Here is a 22,515-nt window from a genome sequence, read left to right as displayed (position 1 = left end):
CTGTGGACGTGGTACACTAGTGGCAATTAAAATTGCCACACCAAGAAGACATGCGGATGATAAACGGGTATTCATTGGACAAATATATTATACTAGAACTGACATGTGATTACATTTTCACACAATTTGGGTGCATAGGTCCTGAGAAATCAGTACCGAGAACAACCCCCTCTGGCCGTAATAACGGCCTTGATACGCCTGGGCATTGAGTCAGAGCTTGGATGGCGTGTACAGGTACAGCTGCCCATACAGCTTCAACACGATACCACAGTTCATCAAGAGTAGTGACAGCCGTATTGTGACGAGCCAGTTGCTCGGCCACCATTGACCAGACGATTTCAGTTGGTGAGAGATCTGAAGAATGTGCTGGCCAGGGCATCAGTCGAACATTTTCTGTATCCAGAAAAGCCCGTACAGGAACTGCAATATGCGGTCGTGCATTATCGTGCTGAAATGTAGGGTTTCGCTGGGATCGAATAAAGGGTAGAGCCACGGGCCGTAACACATCTGAAATGTAACGTCCACTGTTCAAAATGCCGTCAGTGCGAACAAGATGTGACCGAGACGTGCAACCAATGGCACCCCATACCACACGCTTCCAATGTGTGTTCACCGCGATGTCGCCAAACACGGATGCGAACATCATGATGCTGTAAACAGAACCTGGATTCATACGAAAAAATGAAATTTTGCCATTCGTGACCCAGGTTAGTCGTCGAGTACACCATCGCAGGCGCTCCCGTCTGTGATGCAGTGTCAAGGGTAACCGCAGCCATGGTCTCCGAGCTGATAGTCCATGCTGCTGCAAACGTCGTCGAACTGTTCGTGCAGATGGTTGACGTCTTGCAAACGTCCGTATCCGTTGTCTCAGGGATTGAGCCGTGGCTGCACGATCGGTTACAGCCATGCGGATAAGATGCCTGTCATCTCGACTGCTAGTGATACGAGGCCGTTGGCATCCAGCACGGCGTTCCGTATTACCCTCCTGAACCCACCGATTCCATATTCTGCTAACAGTCATTGGATCTCGACCGAGGCGGGCAGCAATGTCGCGATACGATAAACCGCAATCGCGATAGGCTACAATCCGACCTTTATCAAAGTCGGAAACGTGATGGTACGCACTTCTCCTCCTTACATGAGGCATCACAACAACGTTTGACCAGACAACGCCGGTCAGCTGCTGTTTGTGTATGAGAAATCTGTTGGAAACTTTCCTCATGTCAGCACGTTGTAGGTGTCGCCACAGGCGCCAACCATGTGTGAATGCTCCGAAAAGCTAATCATTTCCATATGAGAGCATCTTCTTCCTGTAGGTTAAATTTCGCGTCTGTAGCACGTCTTCTTCGTGGTGTAGCAATTTTAATGGCTGGTAGTGTAGCTTTCAAATGGTGCCCATAACGGAGTAGCGTTCTTAGCAGAGAGCTGTTCTTGAGTTTCATTTGGCGCAAAAATGTAGCATCAGAAATATTCATAGGGCCCTGCAGAATCTCTACGAAGACCTGCCTGTGAACAAAAGCACGGTGAGTCGTTGGGCGAGGCGTCTGTTCTCATTGCTCTCCCGCGTGCCGGTCGCGACCACACAGCTGCGACTCCCGCAACATTGGGACGTGCGGACAGTCTCACGGGAAGTGATCGACGGATCACAATCAAACACCTCTATGCTCACCCAGGGAAAAACGAGCACTCCGTCTTCAGGCCACGAGTGACCTACCGGGACCATCCGACCGCCGTGTCATCCTCAGTGGAGGATGCGGATAGGAGGGGCCTGGGGTGAGCACACCGCTCTCCCGGTCGTTATGATGGTATTCTTGACCGAAGCAGCTACTATTCGGTCGAGTAGCTCCTCAATTGGCATCACGAGGCTGAGTGCACCCCGAAAAATGACTACAGCGCATGGCTGCGTGAATGGTCACCCATGCAAGTGCCGACCACGCCCGACAGCGCTTATCTTCGATGATCTCACGGGAACCGGTGTATGCACTGCGGCAAGGCCGTTGCCACAGTTGGAGCTAGACGCATTGGATATTCTTTCCATTTTGGAAGTCGTTAGGGAATTTAATATTTAGTAATCCAAGGTGTCAAGAGTGTGCCGAGAATACCAAATTTCTGGTGTTACCTCTCACCACGGACAAGGCAGAGGTCGACGGACTTCACTTAACAGCCGAGAGCAGCGCCGTTTGTGGAGTGTTGTCGATGCTTACAGACAAGTAACACTTTGTGAAATAACTGCATAAATCAATGTGAGGCGTACGACGAACGTATCGTTAGGACTATGCGGCTAAATTTGGCGCTAATGGGCTATGGCAGCAGACGACCGACGTGAGTGCCTTTGCTAAGAGCACGACATCGCTTGCAGCGCCTCTTCTGGGCTCTTGACCATATTATTTGGCTCTAGACGAGTCGAAATCTGTGGCCTGGTCAGATGAGTCCCGATTTCTGTTGGTATGAGGTGTTGGTGGGGTCGATGCCATGGACCCAAGGGCACTGTGCAATCTGGCGGTGGCTCCAAAATGGTTCTGCCTGTGTTTACAAGAATAACCTGGGCCCTCTGGTCCAACTGAACCGCCTGTTGTCTGGAAATGGGTACGTTCGGCTACTTGTAGACCTTTTGCAGCCATACATGGGTTTTATGTTCCCAAACAACTACGACATTTTTATGGCTAACAAGGTGCTATGTCACTGGGCCACAGTTTTTCACGATTGTTTTGAAGAACATTCTGGACAATTCGAGCGAATGATTTGGCCACCCAGATGGCTCGACATGAATCCCATCGCACATTTGTGAGACATAATGTAGAGGTTCAGTTCGTGCACAAAATCCTGCACCGGCAACACTGTGTCAAGTATAGACGGCTATAGCGGGAGCGTGACTCAGCATATCTGCAGGGGATTTCCAACGACTTGTGGAGTTCATACCACGTCGTGTTGCTGCACTACTCTGGGTAAAAAGAGGTTCGACACGATATTAGGAGGTATCGCATGACTTTTCTTACTTCTTTGTGTATGTCAATTGAACTCTTTTCGGTGGTGACTTCTGCCCTACCCTGTAGATGTGGAAGACAAATGGCTCTATGGGACTTAACTGCTGAGGTCATCAGTCCCCTACAACTTAGAACTACTTAAACCTAACTAACCTAAGGACAACACACACACATCCAAGCCCGAGGTAGGATTCGAACCTGCGACCGTACCGATCGCGCGGTTCCAGACTGTAGCGCCTAGAACCGCTCGGCCACACCGGCCGGCTGTAGAAGACAGACAAGCTCAGGTCCACAGATTACGCTGCCTCCTTCCGACAACACCATCGATCTACATCTGTATCTGCATGATTACTCTGCTATTCACAATCAAGTGCCTGGCAGAGGGTTCAGTGAACCACCTCCAAGTTGTCTCTCTACCGTCCCACTCCCGAATGGTGTGGTGTCACCGCCAGACACCACACTTGCTAGGTGGTAGCCTTTAAATCGGCCGCGGTTCGTTAGTATACGTCGGACCCGCGTGTCGCCACTGTCAGTGATTGCAGACCGAGCGCCGCCACACGGCAGGTCTAGAGAGACGTCCTGGCACTCGCCCCAGTTGTACAGCCGACTTTGCTAGCGATGGTTCACTGACAAATTACGCTCTCATTTGCTGAGACGATAGTTAGCATAGCCTTCAGCTACTTCATTTGCTACGACATAGCAAGGCGCCATTATCAATTGCTATTTATCTTGTGATGGATGTACCGTCAGACCGATGTTCACCAATTATGGATTAAAGTTAAGTATTCCAGAAACTACGTACTATTTTTGCTACTATAAAGACCTTATCCTGTTCCAGACCTCACGCCATTCTCCGTGAGCTTAAACGCGTGCCCTTCGGCCTCCCGTCCTTGTGGAGTGGCTGTCTTGCCAGTCCACAAAAAATGGTATGCGAGAAAAATGGGCACTTAAATTTTTCTGTGCGAGCCACTATTTCTCTTATTTTATCGTGATCATCTTTTCTCCCTATCTAGGTCAATGCCAACAGAATGTTTTCGCAATCGGAGGAGAAAACTGGTGGCTGAAATTTCATCCCGTCGCAGAGAGAAACGCCTTGTTTTAATGATTGCCACTACTATTCACGTATCACGCCTGTGGCACTATCTCCCATATTTCCCGATAATACAAATTGAGCTGCCCTTCTTTGAACTTTTTCGACGTGAGCCGTCAGTCCCTCCTGATGCGGATCTAACGCTGCACAGCAATACTCCAGAATAGAGCGGACAAGCGCGGTGTAAGCAGTCTCTTTAGTAGACCTGTTGCACCGTCTGCTAATGAATCGCAGTTTTTGGTTTGCTCTACCCGCAACAATACCTATGTGTTCGTTCTAGTTTAGGGTATTTGTAATTGTAATCCCTAAGTATTTAGTTGAATTTACGGCCTTCAGATTTGTTTGACTTATCGCGTAATCGAAATTTAGTTGATTTTTTTACTACTCATATGAATAACTTCACATTTTTCTTTATTCAGGGTTAATTGCCACTTTTCAGACCACACATATATCTAAATCGTATTGCAATTCGTTCATCTGATGATTTTACAAGACAGTGAATGACAGCATCATCTGCAAGCAATCTAAGAGGGCTACTCAGATTATCTCCTTTGACGTTAATACAGATCAGGATCAATAGAGGGCCTATAACACTTCCTTGGGAAACGCCGGATATTACTTCTGTTTTACTCCATGACTTTCCGTCTATTACTAAGAACTGCGCCCTTTCTGTCAGGAAATCGCGAATCCATTCGCACAACTGAAGTGATACTCCATAGGCACGCAGTTCGGATAGAAGACGCTTGTGAGGAGCGGCGTCGAAAGCCTTCTGGAAATCTAAAAATATGGAATTAAATTGACATCCGCTGTCGATACCACACATTACTTCATGACTATAAAGAACTACGAGGCGTGTTTTTTAAGTAAGTACCGTACAGAAATTTAAAAAAAGGCGTGCTGAGATATCTCTGTAATTTTATTTTTACATGAAAGCGTGTGCCTTAATCTGTTTTTCTACATAATTGCCGTCAATATTGAGGCACTTGTCATAACGTTGTACCAGTTTTTGAATACCCTCCTCATAGAAGTCTGCCGCCTGACTTGTTAACCACTGCATTACCACTGTTTTGACTTCGCCATCGTCTTGAAGACGCTGACCGCCCAGGTGTTTCTTCAAGTGCAGGAACAGATGGCAGTCACTGGGCGCAAGATCGGGGCTGTACGGAGGATGACCTTGAGTGTCCCATCGAAAAGATGTGATGAGATGTTTGGTCTGATTCGCCACATGCGGACGGGCATTGTCTTGCAGCAAAACGATGCCCTTGCTCAACTTTCATGGACTGTTGTTTTGATTCTGATGTGACGTAGCCCACCCACGTTTCATCACCCGTAACAATTTGGCTTAAGAAATCATCACCGTCGTTGTGGTACCGCTCGAGGAAAGTCAATGTACCACTGTCTAAACGTTTGGTTTTGTGCACATCCGTCAACCCAACGTGCGCCCAATTTTCGGTAATTCGAGTGCTCGGTCACAATGCCATACAAAACACTACGAGAAACATAAGGAAAGTCATCCCGCATGGAGGAAATCGTAAAGCGTCTGTTTTCTCTCACCTTATTGTCCACTTCCTGCACCAAACTTTCATTAACGACCGAAGGACGCCCACTCCGTTGTTCATCGTGCACATTTGTGCGGCCATCTTTAAATGCTCTCACCCACTTTCCTACCATTCCGTCACTCATAATGTTTTCTTCGTAAACTGCACAGATCTCACGATGAATATCGATCGCTTTTAGGCCTTTAGCACTAAGAAATCTTATAACAGCCCGTACTTCACAGTCGGCGGGACTCACGATTACCGGAGGCATCTTAAACACTCAGTACACAACGTAAACAACGAAGAATCAAACTGTAATGGCGTCAGTGCGTAGATTAAGGTACGGGCTTTCATGTAAAAATAGAATTATTGAGCTATCTTAGTACGTCTTTTTTAAATTTCAAAACGCAACTGACTTAAAAAATACGCCTCGTAGTTGTGTTTCACAAGAACGGTATTTTCTGAATCCGTGTTGACTATATGTCAATAAATCGTTCTCTTCGAGGTAATTCACAATGTTCGCAACACTTATGCCCGTATGTCCCAAAACCCTACTGTAAATCGACGTTAGTCATATGGGCCTGTAATTCAGCGGATTACTCCTATTTCCGTATTTGCGTGTTGGTGATCTGAGCAATTTTCCAGTCTTTAGGTACGGATGTTTCTATGAGCGAGCAGTTCTATATAATTCCTAATTATGGAGCTATTCTATCAGCATTTTCTGAAAGGATGCTGAGTGGTATACAGTCTCGACCAGAGGCCTTGCCTTTATGACATTTAGCGGATTCCCTTCAGTACTCGTGTGAATAACTTCACACTTTTCTTCATTCAGGGTCAATTACCACTTTTCGGGCCATGGAGATATCTAGTCTAAAGCATTTTTTAATTCGTTTTGGTCATCTGATGACTTTACAAGACGGTAGATGACAGCATCATCTGCAAACAATCTAAGACGGCTACTCAGATTGTCTCCTATGTCGTTAATATACACTAATGACCATTAAAATTGCTACACCACGAAGATGACGTGCTACAGACGAGAAATTTAACCGACCGGAAGAGTATGCTGTGATATGCAAATGATTAGCTTTGCAGAGCATTCACACAAGGTTGGCGCCGGTAGCGACAGCTACAACGTGCTGACATGAAGAAAGTTTCTAACCGATTTCTCGTACGCAAACAGCAGTTGACCGACGATGTCTGGTGGAACGTTGTTGTGATGCCTCGTGTAAGGAGGAGAAATTCGTACCATCACGTTTCCGACTTTGATAAAAGTCGGATTGTAGCCTAGCGCGATTGCGGTTTATCGTACCGCGACATTGCTGCTCGCGTTGGTCGAGATCCAATGACTGTAAGCAGAATATGGAATCTGTGGCTTCAGGAGGGTAATACGGAACGCCGTGCTGGATCCCAACGGCCTCGTATCACTAGCAGTCGAGATGACAGACATCTTATCCGCATGGCTGTAACGGATCAGGCAGCCACGTCTCGATCCCTGAGTCAACAGATGGGAACGTTTGCAAGACAACCATCTGCAAGAACAGTTCGACGACGTTTGCAGCAGCACGGACTATCAGCTCGGAGACCGTGGCTGCGGTTACCCTAGACGGTGCATCACAGACAGGAGCGCCTCCGAGGATGAACTCAACGACGAACCTGGGTGCACGAATGGCAAAACGTTATTTTTTCGGCTGAATGCAGGTTGTGTTTACAGCATCATGATGGTCGCAACCGTGTTTGGTGACATCGCGGTGAACGCACATTGGAAGCGTGTATTCGTCATCGCTATACTGGCGTATCACCTGGCGTGATGTTATGGAGTGCCATTGGTTACACGTCTCGGTCATCTCTTGTTGGCATTGACGGCACTTTGAACAGTGGACGCTACATTACGGTTGTGTTACGACCCGTGGCTCTACCCTTCATTTAATGGTCGCCGAGCAACTAGGTCGTCACAGTACGCCAGTCACTATTCTTGATGAACTGTGGTATCGTGTTGAAGCTGCATTGGCAGCAGTACCTGTACACGCCATCCAAGCTCTGTTCGACTCAATGCCCAGGCGTATCAAGGGCGTTATTACGGCTAGAGGTGGTTGTTCTGGGTACTGATTTCTCAGGATCTATGCACCCAAATTCCGTGAAAATGTAATCACATGTCAGATCTAGTATAATATATTTGTCCAATGAATACCCGCTTATCATCTGCATTTCTTCTTGGTGTAGCAATTTTAATGGCTAGTGGTGTATTAAACTGATAATTCGGTAATTTTCACTTCTGTAAACACGTGCTTTCTTGGGGGTTAGAAATATTAAATTCGTATTCGCATGACATTACAATGTATGTTACCGCGGGCGGCAGTAATACGCGACTGGGGGCGCATGCGTCCCACGGGGCTCAGTTTGACGACCGCTGATCCGTGGTGTGAGAGTCGAGTGACGAAGACGGTCTGAAAGGGCCGAGGTACAAGTGTGTGTGTGTGTGTGTGTGTGTGTGTGTGTGTCGAGACGAGCTGTGCTCCCGCGCCTGCGCAGTTTCTTTTTAATATGGCGCCCCAGGTGGTGGGGGGGAGGTGACAGGCACACCTCTCGGCCATTCCTCTCAGGTTCGGCAAGTGATGAAAAAAGTTTTCCCGCCGCCCACGCAGCCGGGACCTGGGCCGCGGCTGCTCCCGCAATGCGGTGGGTTTTGGCCCGTGCGACCAGACGAGAACCGCAGCAGAGCGCGCGCCTCATGAATTATTCGGGGGACCCACCTCTGGCCCGACGACACTTTGCGTCCTCGTTACCCGCAAAACGTCTTTAGCGGCGAGAGCGCTGGAGCAGCCCCAGCCGGCGGGGGGATCACGGGGGGCGAACCGAGGCCGGGTTGACAGAGCGCGGAACGAGAAAAATAGTTCCCGAAAAAATATAAAAGAGCGGCGGTGGGGCGTCTCGGAGCGAGAGGCGCTGACGGAGCATTAATATCTTACTCCATGACGGCGCGATGGCCGCGCGAATGGAATGTCACCGCCATTACGCTGTTATGCTGCGACGCCTCTCAGCAGGCGTTCCCCAAAGTGTTATAGGCACTCTACTGTTCCTGAGCTACACTACTGGCCAATTAAAATTGCTACACACGAAGATGATAAACGGGTATTCATTGGACAAATATATTATACTGGAACTGACATGTGATTATATTTTCATGCAATTTGGGTGCATAGATCCTGAGAAATCTGTACCCAGAACAGCCCACCTCTGGCCGTAATAACGGCCTTGATACGCCTGGCCATTGAGTCAGAGCTTGGACGGCGTGTACAGGTACAGCTGCCCATGCAGCTTCAACACGATACCACAGTTCATCAAGAGTAGTGACTGGCGTATTGTGACCAGCCAGTTGCTCGGCCACCATTGACCAGACGTTTTCAATTGGTGAGAGATCGGGAGAATATGCTGGCCAGGGGAGCGGCCGAACATTTTCTGTATCCAGAAAGGCCCTTACAGGACCTGCAACATGCGGTCGTGCATCATCCTGCTGAAATGTAGGCTATCGCAAGGATCGAATGAGGGGTAGAGCCACGGGTCGTAACACATGTCCACTGTTCAAAGTGCCGCCAATGCGAACAAGAGATGACCGAGACGTGTAACCAATGGGACCCCATACCATCACGCCAGGTGATACGCCAGTATAGCGATGACGAATACACGCTTCCAATGTGCGTTCACCGCGATGTAGCCAAACACGGATGCGACCATCATGATGCTGTAAACAGAACCTGGATTCATCCGACAAAATGACGTTTTGCCATTCGTGCACCCAGGTTCGTCGTCGAGTACACTATCGCAGGCGCTCCTGTCTGTGATGCAGTGTCAAGGGTAACCGCAACCATGGTCTCCGAGCTGATAGTCCATGCTGCTGCAAACGTCGTCGAACTGTTCGTGCAGATGGTTGTTGTCTTGCAAACGTCCCCATCTCTTGACTCAGGTATCGAGACGTGGCTGCACGATCCGTTACAGCCATGCGGATAAGATGCCTGTCATCTCGACTGCTATTGATACGAGTCCGTTTGGATCCAGCACGGCGTTCCGTATTACCCTCCTGAACCCATCGATTCCATATTCTGCTAACAGTCATTGGATCTCGACCAACGCGAGCAGCAATGTCGCTATACGATAAACCGCAATCACCATAGGCTATAATCTGACCTTTATCAAACTCGGAAACGTGATGGTACGCATTTCTCCTCCTTACACGAGGCGTCACAACAATGTTTCACCAGGCAACGCCGGTCAGCTGGTGTTTGTGTATGAGAAATCTGTTGGAAACTTTCCTCATGTCAGCACGTTGTAGGTGTCGCCAGCGGCGCCAACCTTGTGTGAATGATCTGAAAAGCTAACCATTTGCATATCACAGCATCTTCTTCGTGTCGGTTAAATTTCGCGTCTGTAGCACGTCATCTTCGTCGTGCAGCAATTTTAATGGCCAGTAGTGTACTAACGCGAATTCCTTACAGAAGAATGGAAAAATTGGTAGCATCCGACCTTGGGAAGGTCAGTTTGCATTCCGTAGAAATGTAAGAACACTCAAGGCAACACCGACCCTACGACTTACCTTAAAAGCCAGTTGAAGGAAGGGCAAACCTACGTTTATAGCATTTGTAGACTTAGAGAAAGCTTTTGACAGTGTCGACTGGAATACCCTCTTTCAAATTCTGAAGGTGGCAGGGTAAAATACAGGAAGCGAAAGCCTGTTTACAGTACAGAAACCAGATGGCAGTTGCAAGAGTCGAGGGACATGAAAGGGAAGAAGTGGTTGAAAAGGGAGTGAGACAGGGTTGTAGCCTCTCCCCGATGTTATTCTATTTGTATACTGAGCAAGCAATAAAGGAAAAGAAAAATATTTCGTGTAGGAATTAAAATGCATAGAGAAGAAATAAAAACTTACAGGTTTGCCGAAGTCATTGTCATTCTGTCAGAGATAGCAAAGGACTTTTAAGAGCAGCTGAACAGAATGGACAGTGTGTGGAGAGGAGGATATAAGAAGAACATCAACAAAAGCAAAATGATGATAATGGAATGTAGTCGAATTAAATCAGGTGACGCTGAGGGAATGAGACACTTAAAGTAGTAGATGAGTTTTGCTATTTTGGAAGCGAAATAACTGACGATGGTCGAAGTAGTGAAGATATAAAGTGTATACTGGATATGGCAAAAAACAAAACAAAAAAAAAAACGTTTCTGAAGGAGAGAAATTTGTTAACATCGAGTTAGATTTAAGTGTCAGAAAGTCTTTTCTGAATGTATTTGTATGCAATGTAGACATGGACGATAAATAGTTTAGACACGAAGAGATTAGAAGCTTTCGAAATGTGCTGCTACAGACGGATGCTGAAGACTGAATTGGTAGATCACGAACTAATGAGAAGGTCCCGAATGGAATTGGAGAGAAGAGGAATCTGTGGCACAACTTGATTAGAAGAAGAGATCGATTGGTAGAACACAATCTGAGGCATAAATGGATCAGGAATTTAGTATTGTAGGGAAGCACACAGGGTAAAAGTCGTAGAGGGAGACCAAGAGAAGAATAAAGTAAGCACATTCAGAAGGATATAGGTTGCAGTGGCTATTCGGATGTGAAGAGGCTGGCACAGGTTATAGTGCTTGGAGAGCTGCATCAAGCCAGTCTCTGGACTGAAGGTCACAAAATGGACGGCTCAGATGAAGTATTAAAAGAAAATCACGAAATATTGTCATGATGTGTTTGCAGCTACAAGAAAATCTTGTTTCTTTTTCCACCGGATGCGTTTCCCTTTATTGAGCTAAAGTATCACCAGTGGTTTGTAATTACTGATATTTATAATTTTATTTGTGTTTAAGATCGATAAGGAGTTCATTAACATTATGTTGCTTTTTACTTACGGTGATTTCCGTACGGTTTCTCCCTTCATTTTCTTGCTCCTCACTTTCTCCTCACACTCCATCACACTACTATACGCTTACGTCCACTCATCATGGCTTTTCACTCCCTCAAAAACGAAAATCGATACTCCTTTACTACTCTTATATTGTATATAAACACACAGAAACATATTTAAATAGAATTACACACACACAATTAACTAAAATTAAAAACGGAGATTATAGTAGTAGACAAACTAGTGGCAATGTTATGTTGCCAGCACGTCATAACACAAACCACAGTACATACTTACACAGTAGATAACATATCAGCCATATTTATCAACGAATGTTTAATTATCATACGATCGCTTTCACTGGGGGAATCAGCTCACTCACTGCTGTGGCAAGAGAGCGTCGCGTAGCTAACGCCACCTTGTCCCTAGATGGCGTTGGTATAACGTAGCGAGAGAGGTCAGGGTTGTACAAGAGGCAGTTATTGCATGCGACAATAATGTCTTACTTCATAAAATTGTTGACAGACTTCCAGGTCATGTCAGCAGCTAAAATTCTGCGTACAGACTTCTTGCAATGTTAACTCACAGTGGTAAAAAAAGCAACACATGTTTCGACATGACAAGTCTGACCATTCCCTTGTTAGAAGTATAAAAGTGAACAGGAAACAGTGGTGTGCGAGAAAACTTGCTGTGTTGAACGTGAGAAATGCATAGTTCCGCCGCAAAATTAGACTAAAAGTATGAGTGTCTAACGAAGAAAAATTCCAAAAATATGATAGCAGACGACATTTCCCGATGTAGGGGAGAAACCAAGTGGAAATCGCCGTAAGTAAAAAGCAACAGATTGTTAACGAATTGTTTTTCGATCTTAAAAACAAATCAAATTATAAATATCTTTAATTACAGACCACTGAAGATGCATTGCTTCAATAAAGCGAAACTCGTCCGGTGAAAAAAAAAAAAGAAGCACGCATTTCTTCGTAGTTGCAACGACAAAACGAAAATACCCTCAGGAATTGTAAAGCACCTACGGACAATATGACCACACAGATGAAGAACGAAATCTTGTGTTTCAAAAGTGATTGACATGGTTAGTTGTTCCGCGACCGTGAATTTTAAATATCTCAACTGCGACAATCTTTTTAGCACTTGTGCGTCAGACTTAGTGATTATAGAAACAAACAGTTTCTGTGTAATTACTGCAATTAGTATCGCTGAGATAGCCGTAATGGCAGCTAAACAGCTCAGGTCCAAGTCGGCTAATTGTGATCATGAAACAAAACTAACCGACAATTTCAAAATGTAACATTGGTGTTAGAAAATGTGGAAGCATGATGCAATAGTCTGCTTCAAACTATTCCCCGTTATCCAACATAATTTACATAATGATGTTCGTCGATACGGATACTGTCTACGACGAGAACAGATAACAAACAGAATGACAGGCGAATGCGATAAGCCAAGAAAAGAAGAATTTTCCAGAGTTATCAATATTTGAAGTTTACACACTACACAGGTCTCTTTTTATCACACAAAAATACTAACTGCCAACGTAATAATAAGCCCCAAAGGCAAATTGTGTCTCTACATCATCCAGCAACTAACAGCCTACACCAAACCGTCAACTAACATTGCTTCTTAAGAGTGTTGCTGTCCCGTTTTGTAACAAATGAAAATTCATACAGAGACGATAATTCATACTTCCATACGTAATAATACGATTGCGGAAGTAACTCTGATACGTCTTCACTGCTGTACCTGTGAACTAATTTCGATGACATTTGGATGTGGAGATAGCTGAGGAACAAATAGACTATTTTGGAAACTGTTTAACGCAGGATGTTTATTGATTTGAATAATCTAACGCGATTTACGGAAAAATACGTATTTACTCTTTTAAAAGGCACTATGATCCACAGTTCAATTAATGCGGCGTAAGTATTGTACACTTTATTACTATAACAGATGTAAATGTCAAGGAACAAAAAACTCAGGAAAAAAACCAGATGGATAACTCAAACAAAGTCGTTGAGCAAAACCAAAGATGCTGTTAGATCGTGCGTCATGGTGTCCCACTGGCACAAACATAGATCATACTTTCAACCACAGTACATTCTCGAGTAAATATTATTTGCATTTTGAATTTTACCGAATTTGTGAAAATGTCTTTATTGTTTGATATGTTCTACGTAATACGATGCCACTTAATAAATATAATGCTTATACAATCATCGTCGTATGCAATCCATACTTCCACGATAATATTATAAATGCAAAAGTAACTTCGTTATGTTTTCACAATCAAACCGCTGAATTGATTTCAATGAATTTCTATATCGAGATAGTGCGAACCCTGAGAAAGGACAAGGGTTACTCTTCAATGTTAAAACAATTTCGGTGCCTGGAAGGGCGAACTAGGGAATGGAATATCTTCATTTACGTCAGTGAACATAAATCATTTTGAAAAAATTATTAAATTCCTTGCCTAATGTATAGTTCCGCATGTTTTGTAATATTTTCATGATATTCAATATATATAAGTAGAGTTTATACATCATGGTGTAACTGTTTGTGGATATTTATCATATCTGAAGATGACAATAACTTGCTTCAACTGGTGATGTAAATATGTGTAGTAATTAGGCAACTGACACCACATCTCCATCTATATCTACGTGATTACTCTGCCATTCACAGTTAAGTGCCTGGCAGACAGTGTATCGAACCATTTACAAGCTATTTCTCTAACGTTCCATTGTGGAACAGCGCGTGGTAGAAACAAACGTATAAAGCCTTCTGTGTGAGACGTCATTTCTCTTCTTTTATTATAATGATCATTTCACCCCACGTAGGCTGTTACCAACAACATGTTTTCACATTTTGAGGAGGAAGTTGGTGATGGAAGTTTCATGAGAAGATTCTGCCACAACGTAAAACGTCTTTGTATTATTGAGTGCCACCCCAATTCGCACATCATATACCTATGCTATCGTTACAGCTTAACTTGTTCGTAATTGTAATACCTAGGTATTCAGTCGAATTGACAGCCTTTAAATTTGTGTGAGTTATCGCGTAATCGAAATTTGACGGATCTCTTTTTGAACTCATATTGATGATTTCACATGTTTCCTGATTCAGAGGCAATTTTCCCCCACCATACAGATACCTTTGTCTAAATATTTTTCATTTGGTTTCGATCATCTGATCACTTTATAAGACGGTAAATGACAGCATCGTCTGCAAACAATATAAGAGTACTACTCACATTGTCTACTAAATCGTCTGTGTAGATCAGGAAAACCAGAAAGCCTATAATACTTCCCTGGGGAACGCCAGATATTACTTCTGTTTTATTCGATCACTTTCCGTCAGTCGCTACGAACTGTGATGTTTCTGAAAGGAAATCTCTAATGCAGTCGCGCTACATCAAGCCTAAAAAAAGGGTTTTGCATTTTAACCTGTAACCTACTTCCGTAACAAAATAAATGTAGAATCACAACATTACCCACAAATCATACGTACAATACATAAATTCTCCTCATGAGTGACATACATTCCCCTGAAACTCATAATAGAGAGGATAATAAATTACAATTCGCTACAGGCTACAGATAGACTGAAACAGGAGAATATCTGCGATTCTCCAAGGAAGAGTTAAAGGCCCTGTGCTATTCCTGATCTGTAAAAACGATTTAGGAACAATCCGAGTAGCCTTCTTAGATAGATTTACCGACGAATAAATCCCTCACAAGGTCGATTCCAATTATAAAAGATTTATTCAAGACATCTCCATGCTGCAGTTGACCCTGAAAAATAGAACATGTGATGTACTCCACAAGAGTACTTAAAAATTGCCTTCAATTTCGATTACAAAGTAACTTACATAAAATTTAAAAGATTTCTGTTAATCTAAATTCCTAGGCAAGACGATTACGAAGTAGTGAAACTGGAGCCGTCACAGAAAATATTGTGGGGAAGGCGAACGAAGGACCGCATTTTATTCGCAGAGCATGCGACGCTACAAATGTGTGCATTGATGTGAAATTGAATTGGAAGAAACGCATTGATGATCTCCTGAAACGGTTAGGTTGAGATATTTATGCTTCTTAGGGCTACTGCAAATTTTGGCGATACACAGGTCAGCAAATTTGCCTACTACACATTTTTTCATCCACTGCTGTCATATAACATAATATTTTGGGGTAATCCATCATTAAGAGCAAAAGTATTCATTGCGCAAATGGGTCTACTCAGAATAGTAGCTGGGGCCCAACCAAGATCACCTTGCAGACATTTATTTAAGAAACTCTGGATATTCACAGTAACTTCGCAATACGTATATCCTCATACGAAATTTGTCATTAATAATCCACCCAATACAAAAATAATCCTAGAAGAAAGAATGTTGTACACTATTCTGGGTTAAATTTGGCACACAAAGGGGTGAATTTCGCCGCCACAGAAATCTTTGCCAAATAGTATTAAAATTCTGACAGATAGGCAAGCAACATTTAAAAACTAATTTTAAGAATTTCTGAATGACAACTCCTACTCAATGGAAGAATTTTTATATATGAAGCAGTAACTGTGACACATATAGTGTAATGAAAAGTTACGTTAAATTCACGCAATCCACATCGTCATGAAGTGTCGTATTCATGATCTGTGTAACAAGTATTATTGTCGTGGTGGTATGTTCCGTCTATGCAACTAATTGAAGGCAGTTTGTTTATTCAAATGTTTTTTATTCCAGTCTTTGACCACAATATCAATTCTTTAGACGATGACCGGTTTCAGTCCGTAATCACCATCCTCAGGTCTATTTTACACCATGTCCTAAAGTGATAAGGCCATAATGGCATCGTCAAAGCCCATAAATATTATGAGCACTGCATCGTCACATAGATCTAAAATTAGGTGTAGAATAGGCCACATCGTTCACGCAGTCATTATTGCAATTATTTTAGATCTATGTGACGATGCTGTGGTGATTATATTGATATGTTTTGACGATGCCATTATGGCTTTATCACTGTAGGACATGGTGTAAAAAAGATTTGAGGATGGTCATTGCGGACTGAAACCGGTCATCGTCTAAAGAATTGATATTGTGATCAAAGAGTGGAATAAAAATCGTTTGACAGTATTGGATCACTGTTTGTATACGCGACCATGTCGCAATTGGTGAGTTTGTTTATTGCCATACGCGTTTTTCTTCTTGTATTTGGGAAGCGTCTTCAGTGGACTGTTTCTTTTAATACATACAATAAACGTATTATGTGGAAAATAGAATGTGTTGTTAAGTTACATTTTGTCGTGTTTTGCTCTTGTTGTTTAGGTTAGAATCAACATAATAACATATTAAATCTACCACATAATACGTGAGTTTGAACGTGGTGTTGTATTCGGCGCACGAGCGATGGAACACACCATCTCCGAGGTAGCGATGAATTGGAGATTTTCCAGTACGACCATTTCACGAATGTACGGTGAATATCAGAAATCCCGTAAAACATTAAATCTCCGTCTTCGCTGCGGCCGAAAAAGGTCCTGCAAGAACGGGAACAACGACGACTGAAGAGAATTGTTCAAAGTCAGAGAAGTGCATCCCTTCCGCGAATTGCTGCAGATTTCAATGCTAGGCCATCGACAAGTGTCAGCGTGCGAATCATTCGACGAAACATCATCGATATGGGCTTTCAGAGCCTAAGGCCCACTCGTGTACCCTTGATGACTGCACAACACAACGTTTTACCCCTCGCCTGGATCCGTCAACACCGACATTAGACTGTTAATGAGTGGAAACATGTTGCGTGATCGGACGTGTCTCATTGTATCGGGCGGATGGAAGTGTACGGGTATGCAGACAACGTCGTGAATCCATTGACCCTGCATGTCCGTAGGGATTGTTCAAACTGGTGGAGGCTCTGTGGTGGTTTGGCGCGTGTGCGGTTGGAGTGATACGTCTAGAAACGACTCTGACAGGTGACACGTACGTAAGCATCCTGTCTGATGACCTGCATTCACTCATCTACATCTACATATACATCTACATTTATAGTCCGCAAGCCACCCAACGCTGTGTGGCAGAGGGCACTTTACGTGCCACTGTCATTATCTCTCTTCTGTTCTAGTCGCGTATGGTTCGCGGGAACAACGACTGCCGGAAAGCCTCCGTGCGCGCTCGAATCTCTCTAATTTTACATTCTTGATCTCCTCGGGAGGTATAAATAAGTAGGGGGAAGCAATATATTCGATACCTCATCCAGAAACGCACCCTCTCGAAACCTGGACAGCAAGCTACACCGCGATGCAGAGCGCCTCTCTTGCAGAGTCTGCCACTTGAGTTTGCTAAACATCTCCGTAACGCTATCTAACTTACCAAATAACCCTGTGACGAAACGCGCCGCTCTTCTTTGGATCTTCTCTACCTCCTCTGTCAACCCGACCTGGTACGGATCCCACACTGATGAGCAGTACTCAAGTATAGGTCGAACGAGTGTTTTGTAAGCCACCTCCTTTGTTGATGGACTACATTTTCTCTCCCAATGAATCTCAACCTGGCACCCGCCTTACCAACAATTAAGTTTATATGATCATTCCACTTGAAATCGTTCCGTAAACATACTCCCATATATTTTACAGAAGTAACTGGTACCAGTGTTTGTTCCGCTATCATATAGTCGTACAATAAAGGATCCTTATTTCTATGTAATCGCAATACATTACATTTGTATATGTTAAGGGTCAGTTGCCATTCCCTGCACCAAGTGCCTATCCGCTGCAGATCTTCCTGCATTTCGTTGCAATTTTCTAATGCTGCAACTTCTCTGTATACTTCAGCATCATCCGCGAAAAGCCGCATGGAACTTCTGACACTATCTACTAGGTCATTTATATATATATATATTGTGAAAAGCAATGGTCCCATAACACTCCCCTGTGGCACGCCAGAGGTTACTTTAACGTCTGTAGACGTCTCTCCATTGAGAACAACATGCTGTGTTCTGTTTGCTAAAAACTCTTCAATCCAGCCACACAGCTGGTGTGACATTCCGTAGGCTCTTACTTTGTTTATCAGGCGACAGTGCGGAACTGTATCGAACGCCTTCGGGAAGGCAAGGAAAATGGCATCTACCTGGGAGCCTGTATCTTATATTTTCTGGGTCTCATGAACAAATAAAGCGAGTTGGGTCTCACACGATCGCTGTTTCCGGAATCCATGTTGATTTCTACAGAGTAGAGTCTGGGTTTCCAGAAACGACACGCGATCAAAAAACATGTCCTAAAATTCTACAACTGATCGACGTCAGAGATGTAGGTCTGTAGTTTTGCGCGTCTGCTCGACGACCCTTCTTGAAGACTGGGACTACCTGTGCTCTTTCCCAATCATTTGGTACTTTCCGTTCCTCTAGAGACTTGCAGTACACGGCTGTTAGAATGGGGGCAAGTTCTTTCGCGTACTGTGTGTAGAATCGAATTGGTATCCCGTCAGGTCCAGTGGACTTTCCTCTGTTGAGTGATTCCAGTTGCTTTTCTATTCCTTGGACACTTATTTCGATGTCAGCCATTTTTTCGTTCGTGCGGTGACTTAGAGAAGGAACTGCAGATATGCTCATGTTCATTGTCCTTTCCGACGCACTTGGGCAATTCCAGCTGGACAATGCGACACACCACACGTCCAGAATTGCTACAGGGAGGCTCGAGGAACACTCTTCTGAGTCTGAACACTTCCTCTGGCCATCTAACTCCCCAGACACGAACATTATTGAGTGTATCTGGGATACCTTGCAACGAGGTGTTCAGAAGAGATCACCCACTTGTACGCTTACGGATGTATGGACAGCCCTACAGGATTCACAATGTCAGTTCCCTCCAGTAGTTCTTCAGACATTGAGTCCATGCCACGTCCTGTTGCGGCACTTTTGCGCTCTCACGGGGACCCTACACCATATTAGGCAGGTGTGCCAGTTTCTTTGGCTCTTCAGTGTACCTTGACGCGCACATTTCTGCAGAAGCGAGCTACAGTGGACGACGTTCCGCTGTCTCGCTGTTGCGGGCAGCGACAGAAACAGCAAACAGCGCTCTCTCAGCTGGCAGCCAGCAGCCAGCTACTGGTGGGGCCCCAGACACAGGTTCGGCTTCCCACTGTGTGTTTGCCGGCTGGCCGCCGCCTCCCAGCCCATTAACGATCCATTAAGGCTCCACCCTCCCCCCACCCCACCCCCACCGTGGCGCCGCGCTGGAATTTACAGTCCGGGCGCGTGTCTCCAGGCCAGGCCTCCAGCTGGAAAGGGTCTGCGTCACACTGTGTCGGGCTTGGGGTGGGGGGGTAGGGGAGGGGGTGGCAGGGGACTCTGCTGTCCGCTGCTGCCGCGCCGGAAAGCTCAGAGGCGCGGAAAGTTCTGCACTCAGTGGCGACGTGACCGAAACCACTGCAGGCGACGCTCGCTGCGTCATATAAAAGCTGTGTTCTCACGAAGCGTTTCCCTCTCTGCAGCTTATAGAATAATAAGTAAATGGAATGTTTCTTTTCATAGCTAAGCGTTACTTACTCGTTCTGCGGCGTTGTGAAAACAGCACACACTGAAGAGCCAGAGAAGCTGGTACATCTGGCTAATATCGTGTAGGGCCCCCGCGAGCACGCAGAACTGCCGCAGCACGACGTGGCATGGACTCGACTAATGTCTAAAGTGCCCGCCCGGTTAGCCGTTCGGTCTAACGCACTGCTTTCCGGGCGGGTAGGAGCGCCTGGTCCCCGGCACAAATCCGCCCAGGGGGCTTGTGTCGAGGTTCGGTGAGCTGGCCAGTCTGTGCATGGTTTTTAGGTGGTTTTCCATCTGCCACGGCGAATGCGGGCTGGTTCCCCTTATTCCGCCTCAGCTACACTATGTCGGCGGTTGCTGCGCAAACAAGTTCTCCACGCACTCGTACACCACCATTATTCTACCACGCAAACATAGGGGTTACACTCGTCTGGTGTGATACGTTCCCTGGGGTGTCCGCTGGAAGCCGAACCGCACAATAACCCTGGGTTCGGTGTGGGGCGGCGGAGGGGTGAAGTGGACTGCGGCAGTCGTCGTGGGGTTGTGGACCACTGCGGCTGCGGCGGGGACGGAGCCTCTCCGTCATTTCTAGGCCCCCGTTTAACATACAATACAATATAATGCCTGAAGTAGTGCTGGAGGGAACTCTCACACCATGAATCCTGCAGGGCTGTCTATAAATCCGTAAGAGTACGAGGGGATGGAGATCTCTTCTGAACAGCACGTTGCAAGGCATCCCTTATACTCTCAAATATGTTCATGTCTGTGGAGTTTGGTGGACAGCGGAAGTGCTTAAACTCAGCAAAATGTTCCTGGAACCACTCTGTACCAGTTCTGGACTTGTAGGGTGTTGCATTGTCCTGCTGGAATTGCCCAAGTCCGTCAAAATGCACAATGGACATGAGCGGATGAAGGCGATCATACAGAATGCTTGTCACCTGTGAGAGTCATATCTACACGTATCAGGTGTTCCCATGTCACTCCAAATGCATACGATCCACACCATTACAGAGTCTCCACCAGCTTGAACAGTCGCAGGGTCCTTGGATTCATGAGGTTGTCTCCATACCCGTACCCATCCATCCCCTCCATACAATTTGAAACGAGACTCATCCCACCAGGCAACATGTTTCCAGTCATCAACAGTCCAATGTCTGTGTTGACAGGCCGAGGCGAGGCTTAAAGCTTTGTGACGCGTAGTCATCAAGGGTACATTGAACGATTTGCACGCTGAAGTTGATGCTTCAGCATTGAAATCTGCAGCAATTTGCGGGTCGGTTGCAATTTTGTCACGTTCAACGATTCTCTTCAGTCCTGTTCCAGAAGTATCTTTTTCCGGCCGCAGCGATGTCGGAGATCTGATGTTTTACTGAATTCCTGATACTCACGGTACACTCGTGAAATGGTGGTATGGGGAAATTCCCACTTCATCGCTACCAAGGAGGTGCTGTGTCCCATCGTTGCCACAATCAAACTCACTTAAATCTTGATAACCTGCCATTGGTGCAGCAGGAACCGACCTAACAACTGCACCATACACTTGTTGTCTTATACAGGCGTTGCCGGTCACTGCGCCATATTCTGCTTGTTTTCAGATTCTATGGCGCTTCAGTGTAGTTTATTTGGTTCTCCTCCAGAGAATTGCACAACCGAGTTTACTTTTAGGGTCCCTCATTATTAGAAAAGGAAACCCTTCCAGGACCAGATCCCAACCTTTTTAGCTGTGCGGACCACCTGTTTTGTAAGAAAAACTTTGAGGCCTGGTTTCAGTATTTATATTTTTTATAAAGAAAAGATTTGTATTATATTCGTTTGGTTGTCTCAACTAGATAAAAACTCAAAATCGAGTGGTCAATGTTAGAAAGAACGCATTGGCTTTTGGCCATTCTTTGTCGCCTACGAGAGAATTGATATCCGTATTAATACAAATGCATTTTAGCCTCAGATCAGTAGCTTCATTTAGTCTTCTCATGACGGCACTTATTTTTTTAAAAAAAGGAAATAAAGAAAAAAAGTTGGAAAGCCTCGATCAGAGAGATAGTTTCTAGGAATTCCCATCAAGCGTCTCAGTGTGTAGTAATTCAGCACTATCACCATGTGATGTGGTGTAGTGGCTAACGCCCTTACCTCACATTCGAAAGACCTGGATTCAATTCCCGGGTGTACCGTCCAAATGTCGGTTTCCTGCAGTCACCCAGGTCACTCCAGGCAAATAATGGGATAGTTGCTTAAAAGGACCATCAATAGATCTGAGCAAAGCTCTCTCTCTAGTAATTTCGGCTCTAGACGGGCCGTGGAACACCATTCTTCCATCTTTTTGGGTCAGGGTATTAAATAAGCGAAATCAAAGCGAGTCGTTCTTACGAACACTTCTGTACGAGAAACTCTCCTCCCGAACAGGCCCTGAAGGCTCAACGGTACCGACCGGCAGCCGTGTCATCCTAAGCCCAATGGCGTCAATGG

At 45.1% G+C, this 22,515-nt stretch overlaps 1 protein-coding gene across 1 annotated transcript in view; it reads left to right on the top strand.

The window, feature by feature from the left end:
• Positions 1–22,515, top strand: part of LOC124552463 (aminomethyltransferase, mitochondrial) — a 174,590-nt gene that overhangs the window by 79,849 nt on the left and 72,226 nt on the right. The gene's annotated exons all lie outside the window — the stretch shown is intronic.

The sequence above is a fragment of the Schistocerca americana genome, chromosome 10 (genome assembly GCF_021461395.2).
Source record: "Schistocerca americana isolate TAMUIC-IGC-003095 chromosome 10, iqSchAmer2.1, whole genome shotgun sequence".
NCBI classification, from domain to species: Eukaryota; Metazoa; Arthropoda; class Insecta; order Orthoptera; family Acrididae; genus Schistocerca; species Schistocerca americana.
This window is presented reverse-complemented; position numbering and strand designations above follow the sequence as displayed.